Source organism: Marmota monax, unplaced genomic scaffold, assembly GCF_021218885.2.
Source record: "Marmota monax isolate L192 unplaced genomic scaffold, Marmota_monax_Labrador192_F-V1.1 WCK01_AAM20220418_F8-fsc00226, whole genome shotgun sequence".
In the NCBI taxonomy this organism is placed as follows: Eukaryota; Metazoa; Chordata; class Mammalia; order Rodentia; family Sciuridae; genus Marmota; species Marmota monax.
In genome coordinates this window covers 1,054,572-1,066,574 of record NW_026693142.1, presented here as the reverse complement: position 1 = coordinate 1,066,574, position 12,003 = coordinate 1,054,572, and the positions used below count along the sequence as shown (strand labels likewise).

At 45.9% G+C, this 12,003-nt stretch overlaps 1 long non-coding RNA gene across 1 annotated transcript in view; it reads left to right on the top strand.

Annotated features, from left to right (window-relative positions):
* The first annotated feature begins 1,416 nt into the window (after positions 1-1,416).
* Positions 1,417-12,003, top strand: part of LOC124099908 (uncharacterized) — a 29,950-nt gene continuing 19,363 nt past the window's right edge. The window contains exons 1-3 of the long non-coding RNA XR_006854130.2: positions 1,417-1,790; positions 3,396-3,510; positions 3,976-4,095. This is a non-coding gene — a long non-coding RNA (uncharacterized LOC124099908). The remainder of the gene's footprint in view (positions 1,791-3,395; positions 3,511-3,975; positions 4,096-12,003) is intronic.

Here is a 12,003-nt window from a genome sequence, read left to right as displayed (position 1 = left end):
CAAACCATAACAGTGTATATGAGAATTTTAACTTACCATGTGGCTGTGGAAGTACTTCTTTGTTTTATTGTATGTATTTAAGGTGTACAACATGATTTTAAAGCATTTTACATGATATTTTGATATACATAAGTCAGGCAAACGAATATCTCCATCACCCATACGTATGTGCATGTGTGCATGTGTGTGTGTGTGTGTGTGTGTGTGTGTGTTCTTAAAGTGCATTCTCTTGGCGAATCTCCACTATCATACAGTCCTGGGCGGCATGATGGTCCTCAGAGTCAACAATGAGCTGCATGTGTGACAGGGCTCCCACGAGGAGGTTGTGTCCTCCAGTGGTGTGGGAGCTGTCTCAGCACACTCTACAGTGTTTGCACAGTAATGGAGTTTGCCAGAGATGTGTTTCTCAGAGCGTGTCCCTGTTGTTAAGCAGTGTGGGGGCTACTGACTCCAGTCCTCCTGTCACACATTATCACCCACCTACCTGCATCTTCCAGTCTCCTGGCCTCCCCCCCCCCACCCCAGCATCCAGCGCTCTGCTCTCTGCGTCTGAGTATAGTGTTTCCCCTGGGTGTTGCTGGCCGAGTAGAAGAGCTTAGCCGGCAGAAGGAGGAGCACAAGACCTGGACTAAAACTGGGTGTTGGCTCGTGAGGGGCTCAGGCAGCACAGCAGTGGGCCCAGCGCTGTGAGGGTGGGATTTTCGAGATGAGCTGCTGCAGGTGGAGACAGACCTAACTGCCGAGGGCTTCTAGTCCACATCACGGAGTGAGCACTCTGCAGAGAAGGCAGCCAGGGAATGCTTTCTATTCAACATTTTCCTCAATGCACCACCTGTGCAGGTTCCCAGCCCAGGTCACATGACCGACTCTGGAACTCAGGCACTGGCTGAATGTGGTCCTTCTGGTACATACTGTCTGAATTACTGAAAGCCATCTATAGATTATGTAGAAAAAATAAACGAAAGGACGTCAAAGGAAGACGAGAGCTGCCTGCTCTTACATTTATACCCGGGTGTTTGACCCCTGGATGTGGTTGGGGTACTGAAGATTAGACCTGCCACATTTGCTGCCCTTGAGGGTGAGAGGGAAGCTAACGGGGACTAAAAATCCTGAGGGGACGGCAACCACAGGGACAGACATTGCTGTGCTTACATTCCAGAGGAGGAAGCTGAGAACCCGGAGAGGCTCATTGCTTCCCAAGGCCATGCTGCTGGTTGGCACCGAGAATGAGCTGCCCACTTCCTCTGTCCAATCCCCAGGCTCTACCCCCCCTCCTGCCTGTGCCCCGTTTGTTACCGAGACAGGCCACGTTGTTGCAATGACCCGAGGCAAGGAGCATTGTGCCAGAGGCTGAGGTTCATTCTGAATAGAGGAGAGGGAGGTGTTGATAAGCCACAGCTCTGGGAAGCTTCCAGAAAGAGGGATTCCACTGGGGTCTTCTACTAGTATTGAGTAGGGTGGGGAGGCAAGAACAGTAATGGCCTGGGACAAGGAGGAAAGGGGAGGCACCAGGTGTCCTCTGGGTTGCAGACGCGCCCTCTCAGAGCCTGAGGTCTGTCCCTAGGGTGGAGACGTGGAGCACGGCCAATGGGGGCGAGGAACTCAAGGGCCGCAGGAGAGGGAGATTCTGCCTGCCGAGGGAGCAGGGGGAAGTGCACTGAGGGAATGTGAGCAGCGCAGGTGGTGGGATGTTAAGATGGGGCTCTGGGGACCCCCAAGCCCAGCCCTCTGAGCCTCAGATGAGGAAATGGAGCCCGAGGGGGTGGAACGCGTGTCCCGGGAGCAGTTAGGTGAGTGGGAGACCCACACTTTACTCCCAACCGGGTTCAGGGCATTCCCTCCCACCCTGTCTGGCATGGTGGCCGCTAACCAGCTCTGGCTCATTCAGTTTACATTAAAAAGCAATGAAGTAAAAATGTAGCCCCTCAAGGGCACAATAGCCACAAGTGACCAGTGCCTGCAGGTCTGCAACATTCCCATCACCACACAAAGTGGCATGGGCAGCGCGGCTTTCTGCTGTGGCAGCTCCTGCCCAGTGGCCTCCCAAAACCCCACCTTCGGGGTTGCCGGCTGAGCACTGCACTGGGACCCATGGGTGCCTTCCTCCCCAGGGACGGGAGCTGTGTCCAGCACCCACAGAGGGTCTGCAGCCTCTTCCCAGGAGTTTCCAGCTCCCCTCCCCTTGGCTCCCTGTTGCTTGTGCTTTTGGTAGATTCTGCCCTGAGGCTGGCCAGCCCAAAGCAGCTGAGGCTCACAGCTGCAGGAAGTGTCTGGGCTGATGGGTGGCACCACTGTGGCCTGGAATGTCCTGCCTCTTTGCCTGGGGCCAGCTCAGGAAGCCATGTGAGGTGAGGAAGGAGTCCAGGGAGCAGGCAGTCCTAATCCTGGCCCAACGGCAGCCATTGTGCTTACCCTGGAGCTCACCTTTCCAAGGACTCCTCCGGAATGCTTGCCTCTGCATTCTTCTAGCTGTTGTTCCAACAATGGCGACATTTCAAGCATTTCCAGCATTGTTTGGGGGAAACGCGGCAGCTCCTGCGCCTGCAGCTGTGTCAAGTCATTTCTCTGTCTTATTCTTTTTGCTCAGCAGGTGGCATTTTATCCGATGCTGCCTGTGTTCATGGACTGAGACATATTAATCATGCAAATTAGGATCTTATTAATGAAGGAAAAATTAATTCTGCCACTGTGTCTGGGTTTGCTGTGACAGCTTTGTTAATGCCCTATCACTGCTAATACCATCAGTGACTTCTCCCTGGCCTGCCGCAAGTCGGCACGTCCACTTTCAGGGTAAAGGTCAGAGACTGGAGCACATGAGCACTTTCCTCTTCGGGGTGGGTGTTGCAAGCGCATGTTTGTGGACAGTGCCTGTTTTCAGGACTGGACTGCACAATCTTGACCTCCTTCCCACTGTTGACAGCTTGTAGTTTCACTCCATCCTTTGAAGTCCTCTGGTGCAGCCCACTGAATGCAGTGCAAGCCAGGGGTTCCTTGTCCCTCCATGACTTCTGAGTCTCACCTGCTGATGGAAGGCTATTTGCACCTAAATGGCCTTTTGTCTGCTGTGAGCCTTCCCAGAGGCCTCTCCCCTGGGAGCAGGAGCGGGCTGCCACAAGCTGTATCATCAGGACATTAGAGACCTGCAGATAATCTAAATATGGCCCCATGTGCATCTTCTCTTCATACCCGCTGCTTAACCCCGATTTCCTCTTGCACTCCTGCACTGAGTGAGATCTGCTTCTCCTGTCTGCTTTAAGTTGTCTCCCAGAGAGACAAGTCTAGAAACAGAGTGTTTGGGGGAACTTAGGGAAGTCCCCCTTGCAAGGTGGAAACACCCTCTGGAAAGGCTGCCATTCTGGATGGCTCACTGAGTCACACCCATCTTCTGTCACAAGGTTTGGCTGAGCCTGAGAAAAGAACTAGGCAGCTGTGTGCTCCCTGCAGTGAATGCAGAACGCCAGGAGCCCCTGAGGGACAGGTCCTGGAGGGCGTCCAACTACTGGGAAACAGGTCTGAGACCTCCACACGTTCACTCAGAGGGCTGCGGACCTGAGTCAGGAGGAGCTTCCATCTGGGACTCGCTGAGGCTGCTCCTGGGGTAGAGGTTCACCTCTGCACCAGGTGTGCTGGTGCACACCTCTAATCCCAGCTGCTTGGGAGGCTGAGGCAGGAGGATCGCAAGTTCAAACCAGCCCTGGCAACTTAGTGAGACCCTGTCTCAAAATAAAAAATAAAAAGGGCTGGAGATGTGGTCCAGTGATGAGTGTCCCTGGGTTCCACCCCTAGTCGAAAGAAAGAAGGTGAGGGGAGGAAGGGAGGGAAGGAGGAAGGAAGGAGTCCACCTCTCCATCGCCCTGAGGCTGCAAGGGGGGAGGAGACTGGCTGCTGTGGGTTTGCTAAGCCACCTGCTCTCTGGAAACCTGCTGCTCCTCTGATGTTTGTCCTGACTTGTGTCACTCTCCTTCTTTCCCTGAGATCCCGAGTGCTTTGCACCACCCTGTGACATCCCGCCTGACCTCTGTCCTTCCCTCGCCCATGACCTCTTCCACGCCTACCTCCTGTGATGCCTCTCCTCCAGCGCCCGGTGGGATCAAGGTAGGAGACCTGGCCTCAGCCTGGAGAGGGCACGGATGGTCAGGATATTCCTCCTGGGAGCTGAAAGGACACAGAGTGGGCGGCTTCAAAACAGAACTGATTGTCTGGGTTCTGAGGCTGGAGGTCTGAGATCAAGGTGGAGATGGGCCTCCCTGAGGCTGCGAGGGGGATCTGTCCTGGGCTCTCTCCCGACTTGGGCTGTGGTCTGTGGCTGTCTTTGGAGCTCCTTGGCTTGTAGAGGACATGACCCCTGAATCTTCTCCTTGGCAGTGCTCATAATTGGACCAGGAACACTTCACCCCTGAACTACATTCCCATTCCTTTTTATTTTTTTATTAGACACAAGGTCTCTCTAAGTTTCTGAGACTGGCCTTAAGCTTGTGATCCTCTTGCCTCAGCCTCCTGAGTAGCTGGGATCACAGGTGTGGCCTCTGTCTTTTTTTGATCTTGTCTTCCCCATATGTACCCCTCCCTCTTCTCATGGCATTCCCACCATGAGGGCACCAGTCACATGGGATTAGGGGCCTTCCTTCAGGGTGGCCTCACTGGGGCTGATGACACCTGTGACAGCCATATCCCCAGTTAAGGTCCCTTCCTGAGGTCCTGGAGGTTGGGGCTGCAACCTGAGGGCTTCAGAGGGACACAGGCAAGGCCACACAAGAGGCTCTGATCCTGACTGTTGAGGTCCCATCCCACGAAGACCCTTAGTGGAGACCTCAGGACAGCTCTCCTTGCTGCCTAAAAGGGTGCTTCTCCGGGTCTGGGTGGACTCTGGTCACCTAACACCTGCTTCTGCACTTCTCTTTTTTTATTATGTTCTTTTTAGACACACATGATAATAGAGTGTATTTTGACATATTGTACATACATGGAGTCTAACATTCCAATCAGGATCTCATTCTTGTGGCTGTACGTGACGTGGAGTCGCACTGGCCGTGTATTCATATATGAACATGGGAAAGTGATGTCTGATTCATTCCACTGTCTTTCCTATTCCCATCCTCTCTCTCCTTCCTTCCTTCCTTCCTCTTTGTCTACTCCAAAGGCAGCATAATGTACTTAAAGTCTGGTATTGTGATGCCTCCTGCATCACTTTTCTTGCTGAGGATTGCTTTGGTTATTCTGAACCTCTTATTTTTCCAAATGAATTTCATGACTGCCTTTTCTATTTCTATGAAGAACATCACTGGGATTTTACTAGGAATTACATTAAATCTGTATAGCACTTTTTGTAGTATTTTGACGGTATTCACTCTGCCTACTCAAGAATACAGGAGCCGGGCATGGTTGCACACAACTCTAATCCCAGTGGCTCAGGAGGCTAAGGCAGGAGGATTGCAGGTTTAAAACTAGCCTCAGCAACTTAGCAAGGTTGTAAGCAACCCAGTGAGACCCTGTCTTGGAATAAAAAATAAAAAGGGTTAGAGATGTGGCTCCGTTGATTAAGCACACATGGGTTCAATCCCTGGTATCCCCTTCCCCCACCAAAAAAAAAAAGAAGAAGAACACGGGAGATCTTTCCACCTTCTAAGATCTTCAGTTTCTTTCTTTAGTGCTGTGTAGTTTTCACTGTAGAGGTCTTTATTTCTTTGTTAGATTTATTCTCAAGTATTTTTTTTGAGGCTATTGTGAATGGGATGGTTTTTCTAATTTCTCTTTCAATCAATTCATCACTGATGTATAGGAGCACAATTGATTTATGAGGGTTAATTTTATATCCTTCTATTTTTGCTGAGTTCATTTTTGAGTTCTAGAAGTGTTCTGGTGAAGTTTTGGGGTCTTCTAAACATAGACTCATGTCGTTGGCAAATAGGGATGGTCTGAGCTCTTCTCTTCCTATTTGTATCCCTCTAATTTCTTTCTCTTGTGTAATTGCTCTGGCTAGGGTTTCAATGACTAGGTTGAATAGAAAGGTGAAAGAGGGATACAAATTGTCTTGTTCAGTTCTCAGAAGGAATGCTTTCAATTTTTCTTGATTGAGAATGATGTTGGCCTTAGGTTTAGCATAGATGGCTTTTACAATGTTGAAGTATGTTCCTACTGTCCCTAGTTTTTCTAGTGTTTTGAGCATGAATGGATGCTAAATTTTGTCAAATCCTTTTTCTTCATGTATAGAGATAATCATGTGATTCTTGTCTTTAAGTCTATTGATATGATGAATTACGTTTATTGATTTCTGTGTGTTGAACCAACCTTGTATCCCTGGGATGAACCCCATTTGATTGTAGTGCACTCTCTTTTCACTATGTTTTTGTATGTGATTTGCCAGAATGTTTATTAAGAACTTTTGTGTCTATGTTCATCAGGGATATTGGTCTGAGGTTTTCTTTCCTTGATGTGTCTTTGTCTGGTTTTGGTGTCAGGGTGATACTAGCTTCATGGAACAAGTTTGGAAGGGTTCTCTCCTTTTCTATTTCATGGAACAATTTGAGAATGGATTGATATTGTTCTTCTTTGAAGGTGTGGTAGACCTCGGATGAGAATCTATCTTGTCTTGAGCTTTTCTTTGTTGGTAGGCTTTTGATGGTGTCTTGTGTTTCATTATTTAAAATTGATCTGTTTAAATTTTATATGTCCTCCTGATTCAATTTGAGTAGGTTCATGTGTCTCTAGAAATTTGTCAATGTCTTATGATTTTCTATTTTATTGGAGTATAGATTTTCAAAATAGCTTCTGATTATTGCCTGTATTTCAGTAGTATCCATGGTTATATTTCCTTATTCATCATGAATTTTAGTAATTTGAGTTTCTCTCTCTCCCACTCTCTTTCTTTCTCTTAGCTTGTTTAAGGGTTTATCAATTTTATTTGTTTTTGCAAAAATCCAACTTTTTATTTCATTGATTTCTAAATTTTTTTTGGTTTCAGTTTCATTGATTTTGGCTCTGATTTTAATTATTTCCAGTCTTCTGTTTTGGGTGTTGATTTTCTTCTGTTTCTAGAGTTTTTAGATGTGATGTTAGATCGTTTATTTGGTGACTTTCTATTATTTTAATGAATGAGCTCAATGCAATGAACTTTCCTCTTAGAACTGCCTTCATAGTGTCCCAGAGATTTTGATGTGTTGTTTGTCTCATTTACCTCTAAGTATTTTTAAAATTTTCATCCCTGATTTCTTCTGCTACCCAATAGTCATTCAATAACATATTACTTAGTATTCAAAACAAATAGCTTCTATTTTTAAATTCTATCATTGATTTCTGATTTTTTTCATCATGATCTGTTAGATAGAATTCAAGGTATTATCTCTATTATTTTCTTGTATTTGCTAAGAGTTGCTTTGTGGCCTAAGATACAGTCTATTTTAAAGAAGTGCTGCTGAGAAGAAAGTGTATTCAGTCACTGATGGATGAAATATTCTATATATGTCTGTTAAGTCTAAATTATTAATTGTATTTTTTATTTCTATAGCATCTTTATTTAATTTTTGTTTGGACAAACTATCCAGCGATGAGAGAGGTGTGTTAAAGTATTATTGTGTTGTGGTCTGTGTGATTCTTGAAATTAAGAAGAGTTTGTTTGATGTACACAGATGCTCCATTGTTTGGGGCATAAATACTACAATTGTTATGTCTTGTTGATGTATAATTCCCTTAAGTAGTATGAAATGTCCTTCTTTGTCCTTCTGATTAACTTTGGCTTGAAGTCCACTTTATCTGATATGAGGATAGAAACCCCTGCTTGTTTACAAGAACCATGTGAATGATATGTTTTTTCCCATCCTTTTACCTTTAGTCTGTGGATATCGTTACTTATGAGGTAAGTCTCTTAGAGATAGCATATTGTAGGGTGCTTGTTTTAATCCAATCTACATCTTTTGATTGGTAAGTTTAGGCCATTTACATTCAATGTTATTAATAAGAAATGATTTTTATTCCCTGTCATTTTGATTTAGTTCTGTTTTAAAATTTTAAATTAGTTTCCCCTTTGATTGACTATTTTAGTGTAGTTCCTCCCTTTGCTAGTTTTCACTTTTTTTCATCACATTTTATTGAGTGTGTTTTGTAGTGCAGGCTTTCTAGTTGTGAATTCTTTTAACTTTTGTTTATCATGGAAGGTTTTTATTTCATCATCAATTCTGAAGCTTAATTTTGCTGGGTGTAGTATTCTTGGCTGGCATCCATTTTCTTTCAGAGCTTGGTGTATGTTATTCTAACAATTCCTAGCTTTAAGTCTGTGTTGAGAAATCACTGAGATCCAGATTAGTTTCCCTCTAAATGTGACCTGCATTTTTCTCTTGCAGCTTTTGAAATTCTTTAGGTAGGCTTTTTCATAATAACCTACCTTGGTGTGGGTCTACTGTAATTTTGTACATTTGGGGTCCTGTGAGTCTACTGTATTTGATTTTCCATTTTATTCTTAAAGTTTGGAAAATTGTCAGACATTATTTTATTGAAAAGTTTGTACATTCCTTTAGTTTATATCTTTATCATGGCTTGGATTGAGCCTTCATCTATCCTGGTAAATCTTAAATGTGGTATATTCACGTTACCTCATATTTGTTGGAAGTTCTATTTGTGGTCTTTTAACATTTTTTCCATGGTCAACTTTATTTTCAAGGTTATATACTTTGTCTTTGTTGCCTGAGGTTCTGCCTTCCAAGAGGTCTAGTCTGCTGGTGATGCTTTCTGTTGAATTTTTAATTTGTTTGTGATTCCTTCATTTTGAGGATTTCTGATTGATTCTTCTTCAGGATCTTTGTCTCCTTGTTGAATTGACCTTTTACTTTTTGTATTTTCTCTCTGATTTCATTTCTTATGTTATTTTTACCTCAGATGCCGCAGTCCGGCTGCAGCAAAATAACCAGGGGGTGACGAGCAACTTGTGTTCATTGATACAGCAGGAGTGGGAGCCGTTTATTGTAGGACAGGAGTGGTATTTATACATTCCACACAGCTTATCTTAATTAGCATAAACTAGATACAGCAGTCAACCAATAAGGAATCTCCACACTTAATGGCTTGCTGGCGTTACTTCACAAACCACTCCCTCTGGCAATATGCCAGGCACCATCCAGACTTGTTTATAGACTCTAACATTCCCCTGGCAAAATGCCAGGTGCCATCCTGACTTGTTTACAGACTCTAACACTCAGACATCAGTTGAACCATGAACTTTCTGATTCTATCTCTGACATTTCCCCCATTGTGATGTCAATGGAGTCTGTTGTTCAGGTATTCTGTGTTGTTTGGGACAGTTTGTCCCCCCCCCCCTTGTTTTTTTATACTGTTTGTGTGTCTACCCATCTACCTGGATGGATCTGAAGCTGTAGAGTTTCTACCTTATGAGTTTATAGTGTCCCTCTCTGTTGCAAGAACCTCACAGATTGAGGGGGGCCCAATGACAGCAACATCTATACAAACAACACATAGCAGTAGGCACGGTACTAAGTTCCTATTTTGATATCTACAGTGTTAATTGATACAACATGCAGAAATTATAGGATCAGCAATTTCCATCAGTAAAAACCGAAAATAATCTCAAATTATGTATAGCATAAAATTAAACAATAGGTATTGTCTATGACTTCCAATATTGAATATTGCTGTGACCTTGGTGGTAGGGGCAGACATTATATACCTCACTTAATATTAAGTGGTGTTAAGTATAGAGTTGATTGTGAGGAAAGAACAAGAGATAGGAGGGTAGAAAAGTGATTGCAGCTTCCAAGGTGAATGGGGCAGATGCAGTGGTAATTTACGATGTGTTGTTAATGAGAAAGGGGAAGAAAAAATAGAAATAAGAATATAGAGGAGGAGAGAAAGAGTGGGATTTATCTGTCAGCCAGAAAGAGAGAGAGAGAGAGAGAGAGAGAGAGAGAGAGAGAGAGAGAAGGGAGATAGAGTAGTGGCAAAGACTATACCAAACAAAAGCAAAACAGGCTAATCAAAAACACTGACCCTCAAAATACAGAACATGGGAAAACAATACCTTCAAAAAGGGGGGGCCTAGAAATGAGAAGAGAGAAACAAATATATATATACATATATGCCAAGGAATCCTCGACTCAATCAGTACACATTCAAATAAACAAAATCCAAATATAGAAAACCAAAAGCAAAAAGCAAAACACAGCAAAGGATAAAAGGAAAAATCTCAGTGACAAGAAACCAAGGTGTTGTTCCCACTATGGTGGACAACACAGTCAGTAAGTATATGTGGTCACTGTGTGTGCCTGACTGATTTCTTTCTGCTTTTTCCTGAGGTTTGAACTAAGCAGGCCGTATGGGCCATGGGCTGTGGAGTCCTGACTTTTTATTGTGCTGTTCTCAATAGGTTGGGGATTAAGACCTCCCAGCTTCCCTCTCTAGGCTGCGGTGTGGGTTGAGTGGTGACACTGCTGGCTGGGACAGGCAGAGCTGGCAGCCAAGTGGCCTGTTGACCAACTGGGCTGTGGCTGGGTGGCCAAGTGGCCAGCTGGGCCAGGCGGAGGAGTGGCTTATCAGGTGAGCCCAGCCACCTAGACCAGGTGAGCCAGGTGGCCAAGTGGGAAGCTGATGGACCAGGCAGCGAACCTGCTGGCTGGGTCAGGCAGGCCCAGCTGGACTTCACTTTGATTCCAGACCTTTATCAGATAGTATTTGGCAAACAGTTATCTTAGTGCTTGGGTTGTTTTTTCACTCAGTTTATAGTATACTTCATAAAACAATCAAGTTCTGGCTTTGCATGCTCACCGTCAAAGCCACAGAGACGGTCTGCTGCGTATTCTGATAGAAGTTGTAAGTTTTGCCAGGCATGATGGTGCACGCCTGTCGTCCCAGCAGCTCGGGGGCTTGAGACGGGAGGTCTGAGGCAGGAGGATCACAGGTTGAAGGCAGCCTCAGCAACTTGTGAGGCCCTAAGCAACTTCACAAGGCCCGATTCCTGGCACTTGGGAGCCAGCCTCTCCCTAGGAATATTCAGCCCCTGCACAGCAGGGCCACCTGGGACTCCTGGGAGCAAAGCCTAGAGCTGGATGGCATGAACCTTGCCTCTGCACTTCTGATGACCTGGGCTCCGTGGCCCTCAGGACTGTGTGTCATGCCCTGGCCTTGCCCGAGCTCCCAGCCCCCCAGCCTTCGGCATGGGGGGGGGCACGTAGGGCCGTGGGTTGGGCCGTTTCCCTGAAGAAGACCAGAACCATGCTTAACCACTCCCTGAGTGTCGGCCCAGGACCCCACAGTGCTATGTGCATCTGAGGGGGAAGCTGCACCTGTGTGTCCTGTGTCCACAGGGCAGTGAGCACTTGAGTGTCCAGGCATTTTACTCATGGGGTTGAGCATCTGCCAGCACAGGGCCTTGGGGTGCTGTGGACCAGGAGGGAAAAGTCAGAGAGAGTGCTGGCTTGGCCAGTTCTGGCTGTGTGAATTGGGGCAAGAAAGATGCACCCCCTTGGGCTACGGGAGTCAAAGTCAGAGGCTTTTCCTGGGTAGATGCACATTAGGCCATGTCTGTGGTGGACTGAATGTGTCCCTCCCAAGGCTCATGTGTTGGTGTCCTCACACAATGGCTTGCTTGGAGACAAGGACCTTTGCCCCCCTCTTTCCACAGTTTTGATCGGTGCAGTACAGCTGTACACAATGGTGGGAGTTACATATTCACACACCCACAGGCTACAACAATAGGATTTGGTCAATGCCTCTCCCCTGCACTTCCCCACCACCCCGCCTCCTGCCCCTTGGTCCCTTTTCTCTACTGATCTCCCTTTGATCTCCTCTTCCTCTCTAGCTTCTGCATATGAGAGACAACATAGGACCCTTATCTGCTTTGCCTTATTTCACTTAACATAATGGTCTCTAGTTCTATCAATTCTCCTGTAAATGACATGATTACTTTTTTCTTCATGACTATGTATATATACCACGTTTTCTTTACCCATTCATCCACTGATAAACACCCAGGCAGGTCCCATACTTTCCCTGCTAAAAACA